This window comes from Battus philenor, unplaced genomic scaffold (genome assembly GCF_028537555.1).
Source record: "Battus philenor isolate CCGP_79_NKW_IND1 unplaced genomic scaffold, ilBatPhil1.0.hap1 SCAF_15, whole genome shotgun sequence".
In the NCBI taxonomy this organism is placed as follows: Eukaryota; Metazoa; Arthropoda; class Insecta; order Lepidoptera; family Papilionidae; genus Battus; species Battus philenor.
Window position 1 is genome coordinate 7,989,447 of NW_027181677.1, and position 24,777 is coordinate 8,014,223.

The 24,777-nt window shown below is 32.6% G+C and overlaps 1 protein-coding gene across 1 annotated transcript in view; it reads right to left on the reverse strand.

Moving 5' to 3' along the window:
- Positions 1-21,338, reverse strand: part of gus (gustavus) — a 97,152-nt gene extending 75,814 nt beyond the window's left edge. Inside the window, exon 1 of the mRNA XM_068761658.1 lies at positions 21,135-21,338. The gene's annotated coding sequence lies outside the window, so the exon portion shown is untranslated. The remainder of the gene's footprint in view (positions 1-21,134) is intronic.
- Between the last annotated feature and the right edge of the window lie 3,439 nt (positions 21,339-24,777).

A 24,777-nucleotide genomic window follows, 5' to 3' on the forward strand; every position in this document is an offset into this window, starting at 1 on the left:
GGCTAACACACACTTCTAGAAACGAAATAAAAAAAGAAAGGAAATACAAACAGTAGTGCTTGGTGCCAAAACCGTTTCAACGTTAGCAATTAGTCGCAGCAGTGAACACTGCAAGCGACGGTTTTCCATTGGAACCGTAAAATAATTAAATAATCAAAATTGCGAACCATTTGGCAGATTTGTACGCTACCGGGAGTTAGATTTGTTCTATTTGATTTCGTGATCGCCTTTTCCCTCATATAACAGACTTCTAAAGTTGTAATGCTGCGGTACATAAACTATAATGGTTTGTTCTGAGGGGAGGCGAGACGTTGAACTATGTTCCAAAGAGCTTCAGAAAGTTCAACCTGCTAAGCGATATTGTTTTGCTTTTGCGCAAATTTCATCTATTCGCTGTAGGGCTAACTAAAAGACCGTTATGGGAAGTTTCGTGCTTGTTTGTTATTACAATGCATTGTATACTACGCAAATCTTAATTGTGGGCATATATAGTTTGACCTACTAAGGTTAAGATAATCAAGGGGTTACTCGCAGCTCATAGATCTATTTGTTAGTGGAGAGAAGTGACTACAGGTGTGTTATACATGTGGCTGGATAAGACTATAACTTTATTCGACAGTTACGTGATGGTTTGGCTTCGGAAGGTGGTGCAGACAGATATTCATTTTCAAATGCAGAATATTGCCAGAATTGGCAGAATATGAAATAAATCCATAGCTTTAAAAAAAGTACAATTCCACTGGGAGAATTACCTTCTTTATCGACAAAAACCAAAAAAATATAGTAACTTCTTTATGTAAAAAAACTTATTTAAATATGGGTAGAAAATCGAGAATGTTTAAAAAGACTGATTATGCTTTTGAATGTGATCTTTTAAATTAGATCACCCTTTTCATGTTTAATATACTCTTACGTGATTACTCGAAAATAACAACGTACAATTTAATCCACATTGATTATAAGTAAATATATAAAAATTTAACAAGTATTTTCGTAGATTTATACGTAAATTAGTGATGATAATGTATTCAACATTTTGTGCATAATTATAGTTTAAACGTGTTAAAATTATAATGCAAACAACTTAAATACACTCACACATCGGTTAAGAAGCAAAAAATTCATAATTATGGAAGTTTTATTTCAGTTACGTGTAATAAAATAAAATGCATTTAGGACGATTGACTGTTTTATGTATTATCAATTATGAAGCTAATCAACGATATTACATACACATGTTGCTTTATTGCTAAGGCCATACTTGTTACAGGTAATTTGACATGTATTCTACTAGATGTGCTAAAACTTGTTTATTGCGTCAAATCCTAAGAGGCTGTTTATTTTCGTGGCGTGTGGCAGATGAACTTTCGATAATAAGACCGGGTGCACGCCTTATGGTTACGCGTGCTGGCGCCTATAGGTGTGTGAGTGTGTTTGTTTGGTGAGTGGGGTACCTAGTTAGGTCAAGAGCAGCTGGCATTCCAGCCGACACGAACCACCAGGACGGCAGCGGTGTGCACATCCGCTGCGGGGGCTGCACTCACGCGACCATGCGCTGCACGACTCTTCACCAGTCCGTTAATCAACACCAACAGCACTTCACAACTCACACGGATACAACGAACATGAATGTCAACGTAGAGTCATGGCTTGAGATGTGGAAGCAGAGTTGAATATCGATATTAAAAAAACGATAATATCCTTCGGCAACTTAGGCTTACACGTTCGCGAGAGCTTTTCGGTTAAACTGAGGGTAAAATTAATTGTCGCTTTAAAGCAGTAATTTATAACTCAAACGCGGACTTGCGAGAAATGGCAAGACTCGGACAAATGGCCACGGCAGTAGTATTTACATTTTAAATAGAAACTGTCGTTTTGTCGCAGCGAGTCGACGCTGTCGAGACGGCGGTGTAATAAAAATATTGAAGCAATAAAAGGGCTGAATCGATGTCGGGATTTTTCAACAAAATTTAGGGGAGCCAATAATTGGAGGGAGCGACGGCCAATGTGAAGAGAATAAGGGTTGTTATGGCAGTAATATAAGAGGGTCGACTTTAATTATGAAACTAAAAACTACATTTTTTTGCGAAGAGATAAACTGATTCTTTAAACATAAGGCAAAGATAAACAAAAGGTATGATTCGCGCGGGAGCGGGTCGCAGCTAAGTTGCCTGTTGGAAGTTATAGTACTCAGATATAGGGAGAAAAGGGATCGCGGGCGATGTGGCACGCGACGGAGCGCGAGGCGCTCGGTCGGGTCGTCGCTTGGTCGCGGACTGACTGGCGCTGCCCGCTGGCGGCACGGCCCGCCCCGCGGCGCTCGTGGCCGCCGTGCGCGTGGCCCACGCCGCCTCCATGGACGCCTCCAGACGACATAATCTCGCAAAATTCATCATGACATAAAAGGCTTCCGTGAGGAAGACGATCAACTGCTCTCTCCTATTGTGAATAATAACTTGTGACAACGGAGTATTAAGAAGGAATGAATTGTTTGAAAAAGAATAGTACAATGTTATATTTTGTATGGGTTATTTTGATGGTACTTTATTTGTTATTTTGGATTTCTCCGAATATGGTACATGTATAAAATTATTCAATCATTTAGTTAAACCTGATAATTAATTAATAATATTTATGTTTGTACTGACAATGCGCCTGAAAATCCTAAACGACATAATTTTGATTAGGTCAGAAAAATTAATACACTAGTACTTATTTTAAATTGTTGTTTTGTGTCATCTATCATAATCCACATAGATTTTCACAAAAAAAAGGTGTACATGTGCCTCTGCGTAAGTTGTAATGCGTCTTTAATTTTAAACAAACACAACTCATTCCGTATATATATAAGCTGTCGATGCGCGTTTATGAATCGGGAGTAAATAAAAAAAATCATGTATAATAAACTTTAACCTTTTGCGTGAACAGATGTGAATTGTCTTGAGTGGACGGTTCAAAATCAGCACCGGTAGTCTTGGCACGTACTCGTAGCATTGCCCATAAACTAATCCGATATCGAACGTCACGCTACTGAACCGTACAATCCATAGATACGGAGCGACCGAGAAAAGAAAAGGGAAAGAATGGCTTATATCATGACATTATTCCGTACACCATATATCGTAAATATTGATATTTTAAATTTATACATAGGATATTTCTAAACTTGGAAAAAATTGGTACATGACAACGTCATGCTGTATTTATTATGTCTTAAGTTTTGCAGTTTTGTTTTACATGACGTTTTTTTAAATAAAATGATAAGCTTGACTGATCTGTGATAGTAAGTGTTTGGTTCTACCAATAATTTCAAAGTAAATTATTTTTGCGGCCTGGTGCCTCAACATCATATAGATTGAATGGAAATTAATAAGTCAATCATAAAAGATATATTCGAGTTCCAAATTCGAGTACGTATATAGATAACAACCCGGTTGGAGCGAGATTAATAATTAAAGTACAACGAAGTTTATTAGTCATTTCAAATTTCAGCATGACATACTTTGTCACGAACTTTGACATACCGACAGACATTAATCTAAGCAAACGCTCAGTTGCTCTAAAGTTAGTTTTATCTCATAAACATATTTTAATTACACAATAATTTTGTATTCTATTTCTTTATTTATAATTGGGCGAGGTAAGGTAAATAAACTTAAATGATGATAAAATTCCAAAAGTTAAGACGAACCTTTATCCGTGTTTCGTACTGTCTAGAGTTAAATGCAAAGAAAACTTCTGCAGAGTAAATTAATTTAGCCAGATAATTAAGACTAGGAATTCATTGAAAAGAATGTTCTTTAAAAATTGCTTCGTTGCGGGTTTCGTGAAACGTGACTTTGTTTATTTAGGACTAGCTTCACCCGTGGCTGCGTCCGCTTGAATTTTACTTTATAATTACGGCTATCAGTATTCTTTATGCTGAATCAACTAAATTTATAAGATAAACTGTTCACGTTATTTATGGCAGAATCTATTGTGCTCTAAAGCTGCAAGTGGGTGAACTATGAATATTGATAACGTCATTCAATAATTGTATTGTGATTCTTGTCAAAGTTTGTAATATTTCTAGTACTTAAAACCATAAAGTACATACATTTTCTTATATATGAGCAGCCAGTTTAATTTACGTTTTTTAACGATACTGAGACTTAAATTAAACAAATAATTTTTACCTATTGTGAATGATATAAAATGAAGAGGCAAGGTATCGATGTCGATTGTAAAGCATTCAAAATATTCTTGTCCTTTATGTACGTTAGCTTTATAAATATATACAAGTTATCATTAAAATTAATGGATAATTACGTACATTTAATTAGAAGTTGTGAAGATTATTATCTCAAAATACGACTAAGTCTTGCTCCTTTTCTCGTTGTCGTTTGGTCTTACCGAATAAAGCGTGCTAAATTTGTAGAACTCTTCAACAAGTATCCCTATAATCTAAATAAAATCTCCTCTGTGACCGCATCACCAATTTTCCGCCCTACAATCGAGAGCAAGTCGTCCACGGCCCGTCCCTCTCTATAACCCATTCGTGCAATAATTGAAGCGTATATCTTTCGCTCGACTATTTTTGAGTGACGCTATACGGACAGTCAGTGAAGTAAAAATTTATATTCGGGGAGTATTTTATACAGTAATGTGTATAGCTGCTAAATTTGATTAGAACATTTTTTATAAACTAGATACTTGTTTTTTTTTTCCTTTGTGCTGTAATTCTCTGCTTGGTTCAATAATTAAAAAGATGGCTAATTGTAGTATCAATAACACCACGTGAATGTTCAATTACCCATGAAACGAATCATTCCGTGTTTTAAGTTCGCAATGCAGAAAATTAGTTGAATTAAATATTTGATAAATGAAAGTGTTATAATTATAAACCACGCGATTCATTTGGTGTTGCAGTAAAAAAGTATAAAAGCGAAAGCGTAGCTATATTTCATATTATTAACTGGAATTAATATTAAAGCTACAGTTGTCTTTTAAATTTCCATCCCGTTATCATATTTCTCAGAATATTGAAATAGCAATGGCTCAGGTGGCATTAAGGCTAATTGTTTGATTGTGATCGTTCTTTATCGGTCTTAACGATTAGCGTCACCGTCATTGTGCTAATATGGAGTGTTTAGTATTTAATCGCCCACGCCCTGTGGAACTGATCGGAACAGCAATTATTCTTTCGCTGGAATCCTCGCAAGGTTGTGATGCTAAGCCGTTCGTGAGATAGTTTAATTGTCCGTGGACTACTCCGTTTGCTTATTTAATCAGTAATCTATATGCCAGCTCATTTTAATATTATCAACCGAGTCATAATAAAATTAAAAACTTTGCTACGGTTGCTCTTTCAATGCACCCCCACAGCTTCCTTAATTATTTCTAAAGGAATAAATACTGTCACACCTGGGAATATGCCATTGCTTATAAGTTAGTTACTGCAAATTAATTAGAAGTTTTGTAGAAAGTTTGTTAAAAAATGTATTTAAAAACTAAAACAAGTGACTGATATATAAATATTATATTTGCTTTGCTAGATGGCATGTATAGACTGTTCTAGTTAAATTATATTTCATTTTTTCTCGGATAGAGTATAATAAGTCATTTAATACAAACAAAAAACTATTTATACTACATTTTATAGGGGCAACTGAGTAAGGAAGCGAAAAAGTATTTTTTTTAAAGATTCGCATGATTAACATCGTCTTAATTTTAGCTGAAGGATGTTTACTGCTGGACTTAGACTATTCCAAAAATTTCAAAAATCATTCGTTGGAAGCAGCATGAAACCACCGTGTTCCGACAACTTAAAGTCATTTTTTTACCTTAAGGGTGGATGTCTTACGCTAAGTTTGGCGATCCGTCGTGGTCTCCACTCCAGAACTTGGTAGCCCCTGCGGCCATCAGTTCTGCGCACTGTTTGGCCTGCACACCCCATTATATCAAGTTGCGAATCCGGTGACGACTTACAGCATTAAAAAATGTTTGCGCCGTAAGTCATCACTGGTAATTCACGTTAACTGAAGACTTTTGTCTTAAGGTACTGATGGTTATTAGGCAAGATGTTTCATAGTTTCTAGAACAAGTTGGTTTCGACAATTGAACGACCTCTTTTTCTAAGTTGGACACACCTAATTGTTTATATAAATTCTAAAATTACTTGTTTTTGAAATTTATATTAAAAGTAACTGAAACATTTATGGCACTTTTTCAGATAATTATATGAGAAAAAGATGTAACATATAATAAATAAAAAAGCCTTTTATTTCTAGACAGAAGGTAAACATTACGTAGTACATTAAAAAAATAGTAGTAACTTAAGAAATAAAAAACGAAGAGATTACAACAAATATAAAATAAAAAGTGGCTACAATCTATGGTATGATTTTTAATCTTCTGCTAGAATGCCGCTGCAGGCGAAGGCCTCCTCCAAGGATGCCCAATCTTCTCTAGATTTGGCAAGTAACATCTAACAGGAAATTAATTTTAAGATAATAAATTTGTATCAAAACTGTACAAAACATTGTACACGGATTTATTAGCGAAAGAACACAATTTGTAGAAATTTACAAGCGTGACAAATGCGGTAAGTTAAAATAAGCAACCCACGGGTATCAGGCGATTGTGCAATCCGTGTCAGTAACATAAGGGTCGTTTATTTAGAAAGAGGTGTATATCCTTTTTTAAAAAAAAAAAGATCACGTAATTGATGCTTAATTTATTGTTTATTTTTGGTAAACTGGTTCTTGTTAATTTATTTAAAAAAATCTATGTTTCGTATAAAAGAAATTGCATAGTGATCGATTAAGATAGTGAAGTGAGTCCAATTGACAGAAGTGGGTGGGTCAGCAGACGTTTGCCGATTAATAGGCTGTTATTTTACTAAAATAACATTGACATAAATGACCACAAATTTTCACGCTCGAGTCATATATACCTTTCGAACGATACAGATTTTGACACAATAAAAATAAAATTGCGAAAAAAGAATTTTCTGTACACATCACAGGATTATCATGGCGTAATAAAACATTTTGCATGTTATTTAGTTTTCGTTTGTTAGTCAATTTCGTTTGAATAAAAAAATCTTCAATCGCAATTAAAAAGCGGATAATAAAAAAACACTAATGAAGAAAAAGTAAATTGGATGCAAACACGTTAAATGAGGTTTCTCAAAAGTGCACAATACACTTTTTTTATAGAATATTGATGAAGGGCAAGAAATTTATAACAATAAATTTATTACCTACAAGTCTTAGAAGATTCGCGTTGACGCCTTTGTACCTAGAAGCCAGGCGTATTACTTATGTAACATGTATATACCTCCGCTGCATCATGCATATTTTGAAACCCATGCAAACCAATAGGAAATGCTATCAATATCTTGTAATGTTAACAATATAATTATATTGTTATACTATATTAACAATGTAATGTTAACAATTAATATTAGCGTCTAAAATTAAAAATAATACTTATATTTTCATATCGTATCATATCGTATTTGGTAATAATATATAATAAATTTGATTAATATTAGGGATATTTTTAGAGATTTTTCCAAACTGAAACTAAACGATTGTTACAAACGTCTAATTTTGAAAGTCGTTTTTTAACAGTTAATTACAACTGTATCATTCGTTTAAAGTAGCGGTCATAATTTTCCGCAAATTTAATGAATATTTTGATAAGTTTTGGCAACCACTAAGATAGGTATGTGGATGACCTAGTAACTTCATTTGATTGAAAAAAAAAATAATATTTTTTTTTTGGGGAAATAATTTTGTAAAATAGTGGGAGTCATTATTATTTGTAATTCTCGTAATAATTACAGATAAATATCAGTGCTAGTACTATCAAGCATAAGTTGTTAAGAAAGTTTAGTTGTCTATAAAATTGAGTGTTAAAGTTAACACAGGTTTCACAGAAGGGGTTGCCGTCTAATTTGCATACGATGTATATTAAAATATTTCGAAAGCTTCATATATGTTATGACACATCATACATCTTAATCTCCTTCACACTTATTTCATTTTCAGTAGTAAACAGTTTCAGGTATTCGTTGTTTGACTACTTTGGAAAGCACTTTTGTAACGAACTCCGGATGTGAAAGGTAAAGGGAAAACTTAATGTGCTTAGAGGTAGATACACTACGAAAACATTATTCGTTTTCATTTAAGCTGTTTTCTATTTTTTAGGGAAAATTACGTTAATTAAGCATTATAAATCGAGTATCCGGTCTTAAATATACTGTAAAATGTATGAAATATTAATGAAAAAATGTTTTTTCGTACCTATTGTTGTCTTTCGAAACTACTGAGGTACAATTTTTATTATTCCACCAAAACTTCGTCTCACAGAGTGAGAAAAAACATGGTTTCAAATAAAGATATATTTGTAACAGCTAACACAGATTTTGCAGATGAATTACAATAAATCGTATTTATATGCGTAACTTAACTGTTTAAAACGCATAGCGTTCCAGTAGCACAAGGTGAAATTCGGTACGAGTGAATGGTTTGAGGATGTCTTTGAATCATCGAACCTTGGTCGTATATTCTGTCGAGGATATCTCTCGTTCAAAAATATTTATTTTACACAGCAAACTGGTGTTTTATCTTTAATAGTAGAAAGTAACCTCACAAGCAAAAAGTTTACTATACAGGTTAAGTGGTTGTATATGGCCACCCCTTAAAGCTTTACATCTGTAACCAATTATACTGTGACCATACTATGTATTATTTATATACTAATATATTAATGTATGCTATACCTTGGCCAAAGAGTCTCCCCAGGGCAACTTGTTGCTAAAGAAATACAAACTAGAATTAATTCATCCTGAAGAAGATATTGGTCACTAAAGGAAATTGTAAGGAACCCTAAGAAGCACCTAAAATAAAAAGGCATGCATATAACTACTGTATCCTTCCTGTTATGACATATGATTGTCAAACATGGCCACTAATAAATCGAAACATTAAAAATTAGAAGTTTGCTAACACATCATGGAGAAAAGTATTCTACATTTAAAAGAAAAAGTTAAAATCTGTCTTAAATTGACAAGGAAAAAACCAACATCACAGATGTAACACAAGAAATATAACGATAATTATAGGAATAGGCTGGACATACTATCAGATGAAAGGGAAGTTGGCCAAAGATGTAAGATGTATAGTACCCGAGAGAAGGTAAACGTGAGAGAGTTTGACCAACTTGCAGATGAGCAGAGAGAGGAGCGTGACCCGAGAGCAACATGAGGGGGCATGGATGAGAAAAGCGCGTGACCGTGAGCTGTGTCGAATTAAAAATGAACAGATTTATAGACAAAAGGAAGTAACCGACAAATCCTAGCTGATTGGCAAGCTGAAGTCACAGTGCACGCACACACATTCACGCAGAACAGATAATCGCTGTGGCCTCAAGGTTCTGGAGTAGAGACCACGTATCTATATTATACTATATCAAGTGGAGGTTCTATAGCTAAAATGATGATTTCAATATAAATATATAAACAGCATACATGGCTCGTCGCCTCAACTACTCTACGAGTACATCTTCACTCCAGATATTAAGGACCAAAAGCTTTGCATGAAACGAAAATTACCAAAAAAAAAGAAAAGTCAACAAGTTACCAGTGTTGTTATTTAAATATTAAGTGATTTTATTAAAAAAAAAATCATTAGCTCAATTTAAGGTCAAGTTAAGGTCATAACCTTTAACTAATTATTCGGATACACTAATTATCTCATAAAGGTGAAAATTAAAGAAAATTTTTCTACTCTTATACATAATACACAAGGCTTTTTACAAAAAATGTATGTTTCCCAATCTCGGAGCCGACCGTACCTACTAAAATAAATGGCAACCCCATTCCGCTAATAGCTCAGTCGTAACTAGGTACCGTAAGTGACACACCGACGGACTAAGGATATATTTGTAGCACAAGAAGCGTTTTAAGACTCAAAGTGGTAACATTTACCAAAAATTGTTAAACATGCTTCAATACTCGTTTATGTAATATATAAATAAATTAAAATTTATATATAATTTATAAATAAATAATTTTAAGCAATTTAAATTAAGAAATCAAAGTAATGTTCATACATTATATATATATATATATGTATGTATGTATATATATATAACAGTAGCACGTGTGTCTGTGTGATTACTACTTGTATGCTCACCACGATATATTTGAAACAAGAGGTTTCATAAAACTAATTTTACAAAATTTTACCTGAAAGAGGGATTTAAACAGCATTCAAAAGACCATATTTTGAAACTAGTTGAAAAATGCCCGAAAGTGAATTTTATGAAAATGCGGGTGGGGAAACGCTACCATGCATTTACGATATGTATATAAATGTCATCATTCATATTAAGACGAACATAAAATTTTTATTCTATACGAAAATGAAATAGCGATGATTACAAGTGGCGTGTACGTTAAATCGTTTGAAGTTGTGCAATCATCTGAGACGCTATAAAATCTGTCCGTCGCATTACCAAAGTCCGCAACGAAGCACGAGCACTCTACCTTCGCCAGACGACTGGCTCCAATTCCAAAATTGGCCGGCGATATTTCCTTACGATACACTTTAAGTACACTTGTTACTCCAATATTTAATTGCACAACAACATTTTATTACAATAAATCTAAAACTTCCACTTGCATTGGTATTAATTTAAAATAATTTGAACTATCAATTTTAATTCCCCACAAAATTTGAATCACTAGTCGGATTTAATGTGGCGTTCTGGATCATTAGTTAATCCATTAAATTGAATACATATTATTAAGCTACAAAATCAACTTCAACACGTATTAACTAATTATCGAAATTTATAGTAACTACTTTTAATTTTGACATAATTCTTTCAAGATGTCGTCGGAAAACTATAGATGCTGGCTGCTTTCTACCACTCTTACTAGAAATATATCGGGGAGCTCTACATACAGCAATGGATGTCCTACGACTGAAATGATGACGGTTGGCAGCAGGCTGCATTCAGCGTTTTCCGACGTCCTCAACTAGGTTGACTGTCCACTTGATGTTGTTTAGTATATAATAAAATGTAATACTAAATCCTACTCAGTATGAACTTCGCTTATAAGCCTTTTCTGAAAGCAACAAAAGAGATTTTATCTCTTATCCATGCTTCTGTCATATTAGAAGAGTTAAACTGTCAAAACGTAATTCTTGTTTATAAAATGTATGATTCTCGTACGAAGCCGAATTAAGTTCACACATGACACAAGAAATTAGCAATAAATCAGAGAAATATTAGAATTTACGAGAGTGTTGGTGGTTACACATAATTGTTAAATTTGCAATTCACTACAGTAACGTTGGATGCAATAAAATTGTGCTTCCCATTCTTTTTACGTTCCAGTATTCCTTTATTAAACTTTTCTCTCTTACTTCAGGCCTCGCTTTTCTTAACATGTCATCATCGTTATGTTAGTCGATCGACCCCTACTGCTAACGCATAGGCCTCCCCTAAAGATAAATACGGTGTCTAGTCCTGCGTTATCTCTATACGACGACTTTTCGCGTCCATGACTGTTCTAGGTCCACCTAGTAGAGGGGGCACCAACACCATGTCTGCTATCTTAATGTCTATCTATAGTCATTTCTGTCTATAGTAACAGCCTCGTTAGAATCTTTGACAAATTTTTTGATAAAGAATTATAATTTGATTATTTATTTTTGGTTTGCAATAATACTGTTAAAATTAATAGTTACAAACTGTACCACCAGCTCGAAAATGAATTTCGAAAAGTTGTTTTTGCCCTAATATATTATAAAATCAGCTTACCTTTATTAACTTCTCAGTATTTCCGGCGTAACGAGTCTATCATTCATATATCCCCTGAAGAACAACGCGTACAACTGATTGAGAATCACTGCAATAACGTATCAATGCAAAATGGATTTTCAAATGAATATAAGGGATACGTCTTGTCTATACGTTAGCCATGCTACCGGGTTTACGCTCGGCATATTAAGACAAGATAGTACGTAACATTAGTATAGTAATTAAGTTATGGCGCCGTTCAAGCTGGTACAAAGTAATGCTTGTGCATTAATGTCTGGCAGCCGAAATACGCGTGTTTTCCTGCAAGAACTTGAAAGCAGTAAAATTGTATTGTATCTATTTAAGATTACCATGCTGCTTCTAATATCAAAAATTTATAACATCGGGATACTCGCCCAGGGAAGTTCTTATTGGTCGTTGGGGTGGAAATGTTCACAAGTGTCATTGATATGATATGGCGACCACGGGCCGATGGAAGCGGCGTGGATAGGCCCTTCATTAGGACATGTTGCGAGATTTGCGGCGTGCATCGTGGTGATTTCTGGGAGAGGAAGGAAGAGGTGCCTTGCAGTGAGCATCTTTCGGCTCATACGATTATAACAATGAGAAATTTTTTAAGCCTGTGTAAGTCTCAGTAATCCGGAGTAGAATCGTGCAAAACAATTTTGAGAACAAAATAAATTTAATTCAGAAATGAAACCGGAGGATTTAATTCCGATTTATTTTTAAAAATTAATGTGTGTGGGAATGCATCAGTGCAGTATTTGCTTGAAAAAATCTATACATGTATTTTTAATCTCTTACTTTTTCCTAAAACCTAATGTACCTATGTAGTAGTTAGTGTCTTTATTCAAACAAGAACTAATTAAGAATTTTAATTAAGCATTTACTGCGAGATTATTACCTAATATTTTTCAATTTTGAATAAGCAATGTCTACTTTTTATTACCACCTTTCTAATTATATTCAGATTAAGGAGGTCAAGTTTGGACGGTTTCGTGGATTGAAAAATGATAAAGGGCACGGTCAGTTATTTTTTCGACTACACTTTATTAAAATAATATTGTACTAAGTAGTCTTCATAAAGGTGCCATATATCATTCGGGGCGACGTCACAACCTCGACTGTTACACAGCCTTCAAGTCTACTTACTATTTGAGTGCCGCAAGGTGGCGTTGCGAAAGTTGACAACAGCGCACGTGAGCTGCTTGCTGAGGATTCTTATTCTTGTTACGATGTCGTTTTGCATTAAGTTTCCTTTCTTATTTCAACTTGGCAGATTTAATGGCCACCCTGGGAACAATAGATCGGAGCGCAACTAGCTTCTTCGATATTATATATTGCGTTTTGAGCGGTAAAAGTATAAAAGTACTTATTCAACTTTTATCTTTTTCTGCTATGGTAATATATGCGCTTTGAGTTCTGGGAAAAATTGTATAGAAAAAACATTTTAAACATTAAAGGCATATTGCATCGTCTTACCAATAGGAGCAAACTCGGTTTTGTTTTTTTTTCAGGTAAACTAAAACACAATGATTAGACGCTTACCTGTTCAAAACTGGAAAAATTACAACGCCAATTCACGTAAAAGTGTTTTAAATTTGTATTTTGTCTATTCATTCCAAAGTCTTTCTTTAACTTTTAAAAAATACGTGTTAAAGTTATAAGGATGATGATAGCGTTGTCGGACTTTTTTAATTGTATTTAATTAAAAAATTCAATTTAATGTACATGTACAATTGTACATGTACATTAAATTGAATAACTATAGAGGACAATTAAAAAGCTTAACACGATTTATTATTTATTTGATATAACTAATAAAAATAGGATTAAAAATGTATAATTTAACTCAAGTAGGCAAATTAAAAAAAGGTGTCGGTAACTAGTAAGCTGACTCCAGCACGACAATAGGATCGAAAGTGACACGTGCGGAGGACATTAAAAAGAAAATTGATGCCGCCGATTATTGTACGAAGCGAAGGTTTAATCGGGTACAGAATGGATGACACGATATCATGCAATAACAATAGTCAGTTAGTTTGTATTTAGATAGTGGTGAATTATTGCAAGGCCTTTATAAATTTTTTAAAAATAGGACTTACTTGGTGATAGTATATAAACAACCAGTTGTGTCCGAACTAGTTAAACAAATAAGCAATAAGTCGGTGAGTTTTCTTAAAGTAACTAAATGCTCGCATACTAGATTTTAAGTAATATAGTCAAAATAAATATTGTAAGAATTTAGGAAAGTTAAAAGGTGAACAGACTTTAGATGCAGACTGCTTCAAATCGATCCTTTTAACTTTATTTTTAATGAGGTGTTCCGTCCAATTACAGAATAAAATTCAATAGTTAAATGAAAACTATAAGGATCTTTGTTGAAATCTAAAGAAAGAGCTCATAATTGATATTCATCTACGGGCCTTTGAAGATTTGCCCGGAAGCTGATATTGTAATCCATGTTAAAAAGTAGGTGAACTGATTGCTAAAATCCAAAGTAAACCAAAAGCCATCGAATGAAAAATCATTGAAAATATAGTTTATTCAAGATCCTTATGAAACAAAACGATTATTGTATGTAATGTCACAAGTATTTCAATTTTGTGTTTGTAGTCAGTATTGTATACGTTATACGTATTTATTCATTAATATGATAACAATTTTTAGTTTTATTTTGAACCATGTTTCCTGAAGCAGATTAAGACACTGGAACACAATGAAACAGCAAAAAAATAAAATGTACAAATATTCGGGTAGCGTCGCGTTGTAACTAACGCGCTTAACAAAACACGTCCTTAGTATCTAACGAGCCTCGGGCCCAGATCGGTCCATCCATTCTGTAACTCGATTAATCTTCGTCAGGGCAACTTGATTGGGCCAATGCCTACGGGCTGAGCGCTGCGGAATCTTATTAAATGTATATCGCCGTGTTATTGTTTGCCACGCATTGTTACAATTCATTAATAGGCCACGCTGTCAGCGCCGCGATATTAAGGGCAGGTAAAGTGATTTGCGCCAAACTTCATCAAAGCTCCGCCAACTTCTGGACTGTAAGCCCATTAACGTTTCGAATACTGAGCTATAAATCGCTATTATTAAGTTTTATGAACGCTAACCGCTTTACAGCTCACTTACTTTAACTTAAGTGTTCCAAGTGTAAACTTTGTATTCTGTGTACCGGATGCGAAAGTTATTTCGTCCTTTACATTTGTGATTTTAATGCCGGTCTCGGAATTCATTTTCAATAGATCTTATTAATAAGTATCTTTGGCCTTAACATGTTTTGTTTAGCGTCAATCTACGTTACTGCTTTTGACAACATTTTGATACTAGTGTTATGGAGCAGATCGTAATTTTTGATTGGTAGTAACGAAGAGGTTCGAGGGGGGTTTGAATATTTCGACAAACAGTGCAATTCGGGTTTGTAAAATTAATAACGCACTTTCTTACGTACTATGTTAGTTTTTTGTACTGACTAAAGCCGGTAGAGCCGACAGTAACAAATTCTTGGGAGAGCAAACAAAAGTAATTTAATTAGGTAATTTGTATTCTCTGCTTTGGGCACCCACAGTTTACGTAAATGATATTTATAATTAATGTTTTAAAGTTTATTCTTTCCTTATCGCTGTGAACGTAATACATCTTTGCGTCGGTGCGCAGTAAACACGTATAATGATCTAGGAAACAAACTGGTCGAATAATGGTGGAACGTACGTAGATATATTAACGCAGTGGACGACCGTCTGATTTGTAATACTATATTAAGAGCGAGGTTGAATGTCCTAGACACTTTCAAGGTCCGTAGCGCTGGGACCAGCTGAGTGTTGGTGACCGTCCAACGGTTCAAGGGCGACGGGTGAATGCCACTAGTCATATTTTTTACCACCGTCACTTGCTTACGTGATTGGTGTTATCGAAGCCGGATGAACTGGTGCTAATAAGTAAATAATCGTCAAACTCATTAAATATCATCATAATGTCTTCATATCGCCATCGCGTGACGTACTTTCATATCGACATATATTTTGTTGCATTTACACTTATAGTTGCCAATGTAGGGTAAATAGGTTTCTAAAGAAACTCGTATATTTAACAATTTGTCACATAAGTTTTCGATTGACATATACAAATAAACTTGCGCAAGTATTCTTATCGACAATATAAACCATTTCAAATGTGCTTTTCGAGGCAAATAGTTTTTATTTTTTATGAAATCAATACTTGACATTTAAAAAATTACAGTAGTAGGTATAAAATTTTAAAAATCACTTCTGTGTTTTAAATTAGTAGATAATATAAAAATAAACACGTATTTTTTTCTAAGTTATGCATAGAACACGGAAAAGCCAGACTAGTAATATTTTTCAAATATTCCGTTCATTACTTTGTCATGACGCAATTATAACCATCTACGAGAAGCGCAGACGATGAAGCAACATTGGCGTAATACAAAACGCTATTCCAGTTTCGAAGCATGGTTATTTCCTTCCAGGATCATCTCGTGAAACAAAATAAAGAAATTCCGGGTAAGAGATAACAAGTAACACCTGCGGCGATGTGAAATAACTAGCTATAACTAGGTAAAAGCGTAAAAACCTTTGTTCTTTTGCGTCCGAGACTCGAGTCGACGAAAAATTATCTTTTTACTTTTTGTCGAGCAGCTCCCGGCCGCAAGCAGGTAGACTGCTGAATACAATAACGTTCCATGAAACAGGTATATCGTCCGCTATAACTTTTGAATGTAAATGCGTAGCGCATGATGGAGAAATGTGCTCGATTATTAATTTCCGAAAAATCATTTAAATTTTGCCAGATTGACTTGTTTATTATAGAAAAATCGTATGGCTATGTTTCTACGAGTACATTTGATACTGATGAGCTTCCATCGAAATTTTGATTTGTTATCTACGCTAGTGTAGTACGAGAGTCATTATTATAGGAACAATGATCTGCTGCATAAGTAGTTTTTCTTTCGTATTGTTTGTGTCCTGATTAGATATTTATGCGGTCTCACGAAGTCAGACTATTAATTTGTTTTAAGAAATTATTAAATTATAACTACCTTTACAGTTCGAGCCTGCGGTTGACATCAATTTTTGTTAACATCAATAATTGTTAAACTCAAAGTATTCAATAAATCCAAATAGTGGTTAACTGAATCGTATTGAGGTTAGGCTTATTTATCTCATATTCGTTACGTTTGATATACCAACAGCCGCAGCGAATAAAATCGAGCCAGCATTTTACTTCAATATAATAGAACGTTATAAATAATGAAAATATGCACATGACAGTTTGGTCAACCAACCCAAATTGCATAACATAAAATTTATTAAAATCATCGCAATACACAGAACTACAATTTTTGTTTACTGCATAGGCCACTAATTATTTAAAACTTAATTACTAATAACTATAAAAATAACATTTAAATATTTGAAAACTTGAACGAGAGAAAACTAAGAATCATAACATATCTTCCCACGATTCCATGTTGAATCATAAAATTTCATAAGAAATAATATAAAATTAAAACTCACATTTTTCGTTTAACATCTTAAACGTGAAAAAAATTTGTGTACGGAAATGGAAAACCAGGACTTTCAGCGCAGTTCAACTATACGGAATTAAGATAAACGTTGCACATACACACAGTTCTTTACAGAAATAACACCTAACGCATTCATGAGCTTGGTTAATTGGATGTAACTTTTGATAAAGTTTTTGCTGTCCGTGTGTTTACGTTAAATAATTTTTACAACTTAAGGAAAATCTCTAATGTAGATCTTCTTCAACAACAGTGTAGTTTGAGGAAAAATAAAACCTCTTTTAAATTAACGTATCACATCGTACGAGTTAAAGTGGACATTATAAAATATTCTGTGTTTGAAAATAATAGTTTTAATTCGTTATCTTATAATAGTAAACATTTTTTCGACTCTTTTGTATCGAATAATTTGCTGCTCAAGATGTTTTATATTAATATCCGCAAACACACATCCCTAGTATACATTATTATGTGTTACATTATAATTTGCCACTTCTTTTGTGTGAACTGAATTTTTTCTTATGTACAAATATATTTTATTCCTTGCCGTGGGCCCTGTACTGATTTATTGGGACGACAGTTACGTCTTTTATGGTATTGTGTTATGTAGTTCATAAACCTGGGCATGGAGGTTTTGCAAATGATGCATAGTTTGTCAGGATCGGGCCTTCGCAAGGAATTAAAATCATTAATATTTTACTGCTTTTTGCTCAAAGAAATACTACTTATTTAGCTATACGTGGTCGAATTCGGAATGAGGAAATTTATAGACTATAGACATAGGCTTTCAGGTTCTGAAGCGAAGACCACGAAACGACAAGCGAAGGGTATGACGTATGTCTACCAAGGGTGATAGACAACTTTATTAAGGTCGACGAAAAACGCTAAGTGAGGGTCGATTCCAACCGGCCTAAATGTAAATCTATGGGCTAGGCCTGTGTCCAGTAGTGGACGCTCCTACCGCTGAGTGGCAGCGGTCACTCGATGATAATTAATACGGCATATAATAGAAAAACACAATTAAATTAGAATTTACTTTGTTATTCTCTATAGATTCATAAAGAAGGAAAATTCTACTCATTGTGATTTTAAAGTTCGTAATATAGTATGTGTGACTGGTAAAAATTTAACAACTCGAGTTACAAAAACATACGGAGGCAATGTTTTGATTTCGTGACGGCGCCGTAGACTTCTGCATCGATTTCTAACATGCTATTGTTGGCTTGTCGCCGGATTCTTTTACTTGTCACACGAAACATTGCAACAATAATAAGTTAATTTTCTTTGATTATCCATACTGGTAAATTGTATCCGTGTGTAGGTTTGCATCGCGAAAAATAGGTATTATAAAAATTTCCACTTCCAAAAGTTAAATATTCATAAAACGAATTGTCTACTCTTAGTAAACTGTATTTTATAAAAACTGTTTTAGAGTAGTTTGAAATTTAGTTTCAAAATAAGTTAAAAAATAATTAAATTCATGTCATAAAAAAATTGCAAATTAATTACTAATACTACTTTATCAAATTGTCAAAGTAATGACATAACAACACAACTGCTCTTCACTATTTAAATGTCAACTGCTGGACATAGGCCTAGATTTCCACTATATTCAGATTTATAACATGTCCTTTAAATAAGGATGCCATTATGGAGGATTCTAGTTGCTCTATTAGATTCTTTTATATTATTGGAATCAAAGGGAAGTAACCAGAAAAAAATCAAAGGTAGTGTGAAAGAAAGATGATCAATAAGGTGATGGATGATCAATATAATCTTTAAAACAATAGCTATTGTTTCAAAGATTACAAAAGAGATAAATATGTCTAAGATTAAAATTATGCTGATTTTTAAGTGAGGAAGATTTGTAACATGAATTACCTTAAAAAGGGTAAAAAAAATGTTTTTCTATGAATAATGTGACATTATCCCTTTTTATCTATGTTCTATCTTTAATCATTACATTTGCCAATTATCAGCAAGGTCATTAAAAAAAACTCAAATAAATGGAACCCTGTACCACAATTTCTTAAGTTTATGATACTAGTTAAAAAGAGCTCTTTGTAATCTTTTAAGAGATACATTAAAATTGATGTGCCTTAATAGCTTATAACTTAGGTATTCAAAAACTTTAAAACATCACTCATTTAAGGCTATCTGGAGATAATACTTGCAGCGCAAGGTTGTCTGTTTTACAGTTTTTTCTCTTATGATTTATATTTGCATGAAACATTTTGCAGATCAAAAATCATGACTAAACTTTGATTATCACATTTATGCCATGAAATAATTGATTGTGTTTGAGGAAGTTTTGGAATCATTTTTATGTAACAGCTTGGCCTTCAGTTAGTCTCCTTTTTATTTTAGAAGCATTGTAATCATATACACACAAATATTTAAATATAGCATACAAGAATAACTAAAGGAAAATGATTTTAATTTTAGAATTAAAATTCACTGTCTTCAATTAAATTAGTTAAATAAAAAATAAATTAAATTAGTTAATTGAATTTTATAGCAAATAAATTAAATATAAATATATCATTTATAATTTTGTAGATCGCATGATAATGCTACCAGATGTGTGTCATATAGGTACTATAATGTTTAAAGAATAGATGTTGGTGTCTCTAGCGCCATTAAGAAAAGCATTGCTATCCTTGATGCACTCAATTGCCAGTACGTCTTTTCCCCTTACAAAAAAACTTTATTTTAATGACCATGCATCACAGCACAGTTAGATTTGTTTGTAAAATTATTGTCTCACTCTCATTGTGGTTTTATATTTGTTTGAATTTACTCATATGAAGACTACAACTTGTTTTTATGGATAAAAATACATTAATTCTATATAAGGTGTAGGCATAGGATGCCTTAATATGGTGTAATGCAGTAATTTACCTACATTGAAACTTATTCCAAGAGCTACAATTTCATAACAAACATGGAATATAGTTCTTTGTTCAGGTAGTATAAATAGACATATATTTGCTGATTGTAAATACAATGTCAAAGGATTAGTTTATATATGTAAATCACAATTGTTTATTTTATAACCCTATAAGAAGAAAACCTCATTTTCAGTTTGCTTCAAAATTATATAAATAACTAAAAATTAAAGTACAAAACAGCACTAAACATTTGGGACAGAGTGTACAGTTTAAGGTACTAAAAAATGCATACTATTTTTACAAACCACATGATAGCAATTTATTCCAACAGGATTGTTTGTACTCAACACATTACCAGTGGTGAAAAAATTTCTACTATGCTGTAAATAGTTCAGTTGGTTGCTAACTGGGGAAGACTATATTTTGATCTAATATAGAAATTTCGAATGTAACTCAGTGAATTGATAATTACTAGTGTTTTAAACTAACAAGAGAAAGTGTATCACAAAAGTAAATTATGAAAGATACTTTATATTTATGACCATCTGTTCTGTTTTGTTAATTTATCAATGTTACATATATATAAATGAGTCATGAATTGTCAATATGTTATGCCAGCAGAAAACTTCATCTATCTACAATAGAGAACCGAGATTTACATTAAGCTTTGTTGGTTTTGTTATTTATAACAGCGTTAAGAAAAAAAGGAAAAGTATTTACTTATTTGTTGATTTACTTCATCAGGTTTCTTAAAAGACCCATGACAAAGTTTCTGCAGTTTATAACAAATAAGACTGCAAATGCTTGTCGAATCAATATTCAATTTTTATATAAAGCCGAAGCGTCGGCAGAAACAATGAAAACTTTTTTACCTTCTTTTTCGAGACTCCACGATGCCGCTTTAGTTTCCCAGCGCTGAGTACAGTTATTCACAACACTTATCATCACAATACATTAAAACGTTTTATAACAGTTTGTACCATTAGATATGAATTATTATTTCTACTATATTTAATTAATTCAAACATAAAATATATAAGCAGGATAATACAAGCAAGGGTTTGAGCGTGACACAAAACAAACCAATAGAAAAAGAGGATCTAACAAGACGCGCATGCGCACAATTAACGGTTTGTTGATAAAGCAGTTTCATTCGGATATACCTATTAGCATCGGTTATTCTTCCTTAAACCTAAGAGTTATAATTTAACTAATTTTAGTTTTGTAAGTAGACAAGAAAAATGGAATTTTAGATTTTTTAATAAAAAATAAATTCAAGGATTTAGTACAAACATTTTTAAACACTTTAAATATTTAATTCATAATTTTATAAATTTGACATGTGTCGCATATATCTCTTTATAAGAGAATTTATTACATAAATATTAAATTATTAAAGGCCAGTGGATGCGCTGGAACGTGATTAAAATAGTCTATGGAAAAATATTATGATGATAACTGTCAACATAAATTTTATGTTTACTGCCATCTATGTTTGTTTAAGTTAAACAGTTGGCAGCTCAATGAAAAACGACATAGAGCAAAACATTTTCATGAAGTTAAATCTGTTTTTAATAGATGGCGCTTTACGTTATGGGTATGTAATTACCCAATTTATTTTTATATCTTTTTTACTAACATTTTAATAAAATATTGAACGTTGAAAAAAGATGGTAATTACATTATATTTTCAGAATTTCTGCAGTTAATACAATAATTTTAAAATAATAGTAGCTATCTGCTTGTATTTTTAATCAGTTATATTTGTAAATGAAATATTTTCATATTTATTTACGACGCGTAAATTTCGCTATGTAATTTTGGAGGCGGCTTCGATGGTGTTAACATGTAAATATGTAAAAATGATTAATTTCCCAACTCCCTACGTTTTCGTTTCGTCCCATTCGTTTAGTTATGTCCTAAGTTAATTTAAATATAAAGATGGTTTCCTTAATAAGCAAGGGCTTTTATAATATTTGATCTCTGAAGAGATAGATAGTTTTAATTCTTAAGAAAATAAAAAAATTAAAGAATTGATACTTTTAATTCTAAAGTCTTTGAACATAAGACAATTTTGGAATATTTATAAAGATTTCACTGATACCAGAGTGAGCAAAATACAAAACCGTTAAAATGTCGTTCAGGTTAAAAATTCTATGACGACAATTTCTCTTATGTTTTGATAAAATCAACTTTTTTTTCATTCATTTTTTATTTTATTGAACTCATAAATGTAATGTAAAAACTACAGTAGCAATACGGAAGTACAATAGGCGGTTTATAATAAATCTGACATCAAATAGTCTCGAATGTGTGTGTGTATATATATATATAAGATATTGATGTACCTAACAGTGTATTTATATGTTATATTTTTAAAAATAAAATGCTGTATTATTTGCTTAATACATTACATTTAAAACTTAAATCAATTACAATGTACCATCCTTAAACAATTATATATTATACCTGCATTCAGGACAGACCAGCATTATGTATTAGTGTTAGCTGCTATGTTATTGCAAATTATTGTTTTTATAGATCAAGTACTAAGCATTTTAGATCATGGAAAAAGTCGACAATAGAATAACACAGAATTTAAACACCGGGAATTAATAGAATACTTTAAACATGTCCTTGGCAGTTTTAACCGTAAATGATCCATATGTCGGGAAGTCAGTTTAACGAGCGTCACAAACGCAAAGTTATGATCTATAATTTACTTTAGGGTGTGCTCAATTTCACACTGCATTACATATGGAAGATCCGTCCCGTTTTCGTCTAAAATAGAATTATAGAATATTTTGACAATAGTGTTGTACATTAGAACTATTTTTAAAAGTTTCTTGTTGATTGAAATGAATCTTTAAAGAATCGCGTTTGATTAGTGGTTTTAAGAAATTGACTTGAGATGTTCTGTTAAATAATCTAACTAAAGACTAAACTAGTATGCTGATGCTCATTTACTCATGACTCTTAGTGCCTTCTTTTTCTATTATTCACATTAATAATTATTTTTTAAAGTTTTATTAATAATTAATATCAAATCTGATAGCATAAATTAAGACCCGGTTAGTTTTTTTTATCATATCTACTATATGAAACTGGAACTATTTTTTGCAATGTTAAATAAATAAAAGAAAAACAGCATTTTGAAATGGTAATAAGTGCATGAGGGTGAGGAGGGAAATAGTAATAGGGATGAAAAACATTATTATAATAACTTTTTCTTAGGCAGTAAAGACTTACAAAATATATTTGTCTGGTGGACCTACGACACTAACATTTTTATATTTATTCTTGGCCTTATCCTTTCTAAATACCGTTTTATCGAAGTGTCCAATGTTATTTTAGTTTCTCTAGCCCAAAATAAAGAAAAAAAAAATGATTTTAATCTAAATCTTATACATATATTTTTTATGTTTAGTACACAAACTGATTAATAATATTAGATTAATATATTTTATCGTGTTGCTATTTGCTATTTAATCAATATTATATAATTGTAAATTCTTCATAACTATATAATTCGTCGGATGGCGCTGGATACAGGCCACTTTAAATCGATGTCATTGTAAATCAATGGGAAAGGCAGGTCTACACCGCCGACAGGGGGTTTCTAAACCAGGTTCAGTAACCCCTCGGCTAAATTATGATGATTACAAGCCTATATTTATCCTTATAAGTTATAAATATCCTTGCTTCAAAGAAAAAGTAGTCTGTATACATTCGCCGATAAGGTAAAATTCTTGACAAATATTTACTGGATTTAAGCTCGGTTTTGAACGAGGTACTCAAGGTATGATCGCATACATGCTCCATGTTGAAAGGCATGTCTTTTAAAAGAATTAGGAATATATCGTAGAATTCTATTATAACGAGGATTTCAATTTAATTGTACTCGGAAGTATATAATAATATGGATAGTAATATGTAAAAAATCTTAAAACCTTTTACTTTTTACATAAGAATATTCTAATCTTTTCATAGGTTTTTATAGCGTCTTAATCTGTCTTCTTATTGCTTCTAGAAAGCTATTGTTTTTAAAAAGGACATAGGTTTTTCATATTCTTACATATACTTGTGTGTTTTAATCTAATATTGAAATGAATATTTCATTATAAAGGTCTAGTTTTTACAATATTGTTTGAAATACAGCTTACATACAAAAATCTTTATTTAAATATATTAGAATATCCTCAGCTATACCAACCGGTCCTTTGATCTACCATTACTTTATAAGTATGAAAATACGACCAACAAAAAAAAAAAATGTAACAGGAAGGCAAAAGTCAAATCCGAAACGAATTTAAATAAATGTTCTTTACAACGTCCAAATTTTATTTCAGTCGGTCTACCTACGTGTTCAAATTGCCTCTATTTCGTGAGCAACGTCAAAGGAAGGCCGAAAGGGCGCGAGCAGTAGGCAGCCATACTTCCTCGAGTGCCCCTATTAGGTCCAAGTTCTGCCTTTGTTGAGCCAGTGAAACCGTGATGTGTCTTTGAGATAAGAAT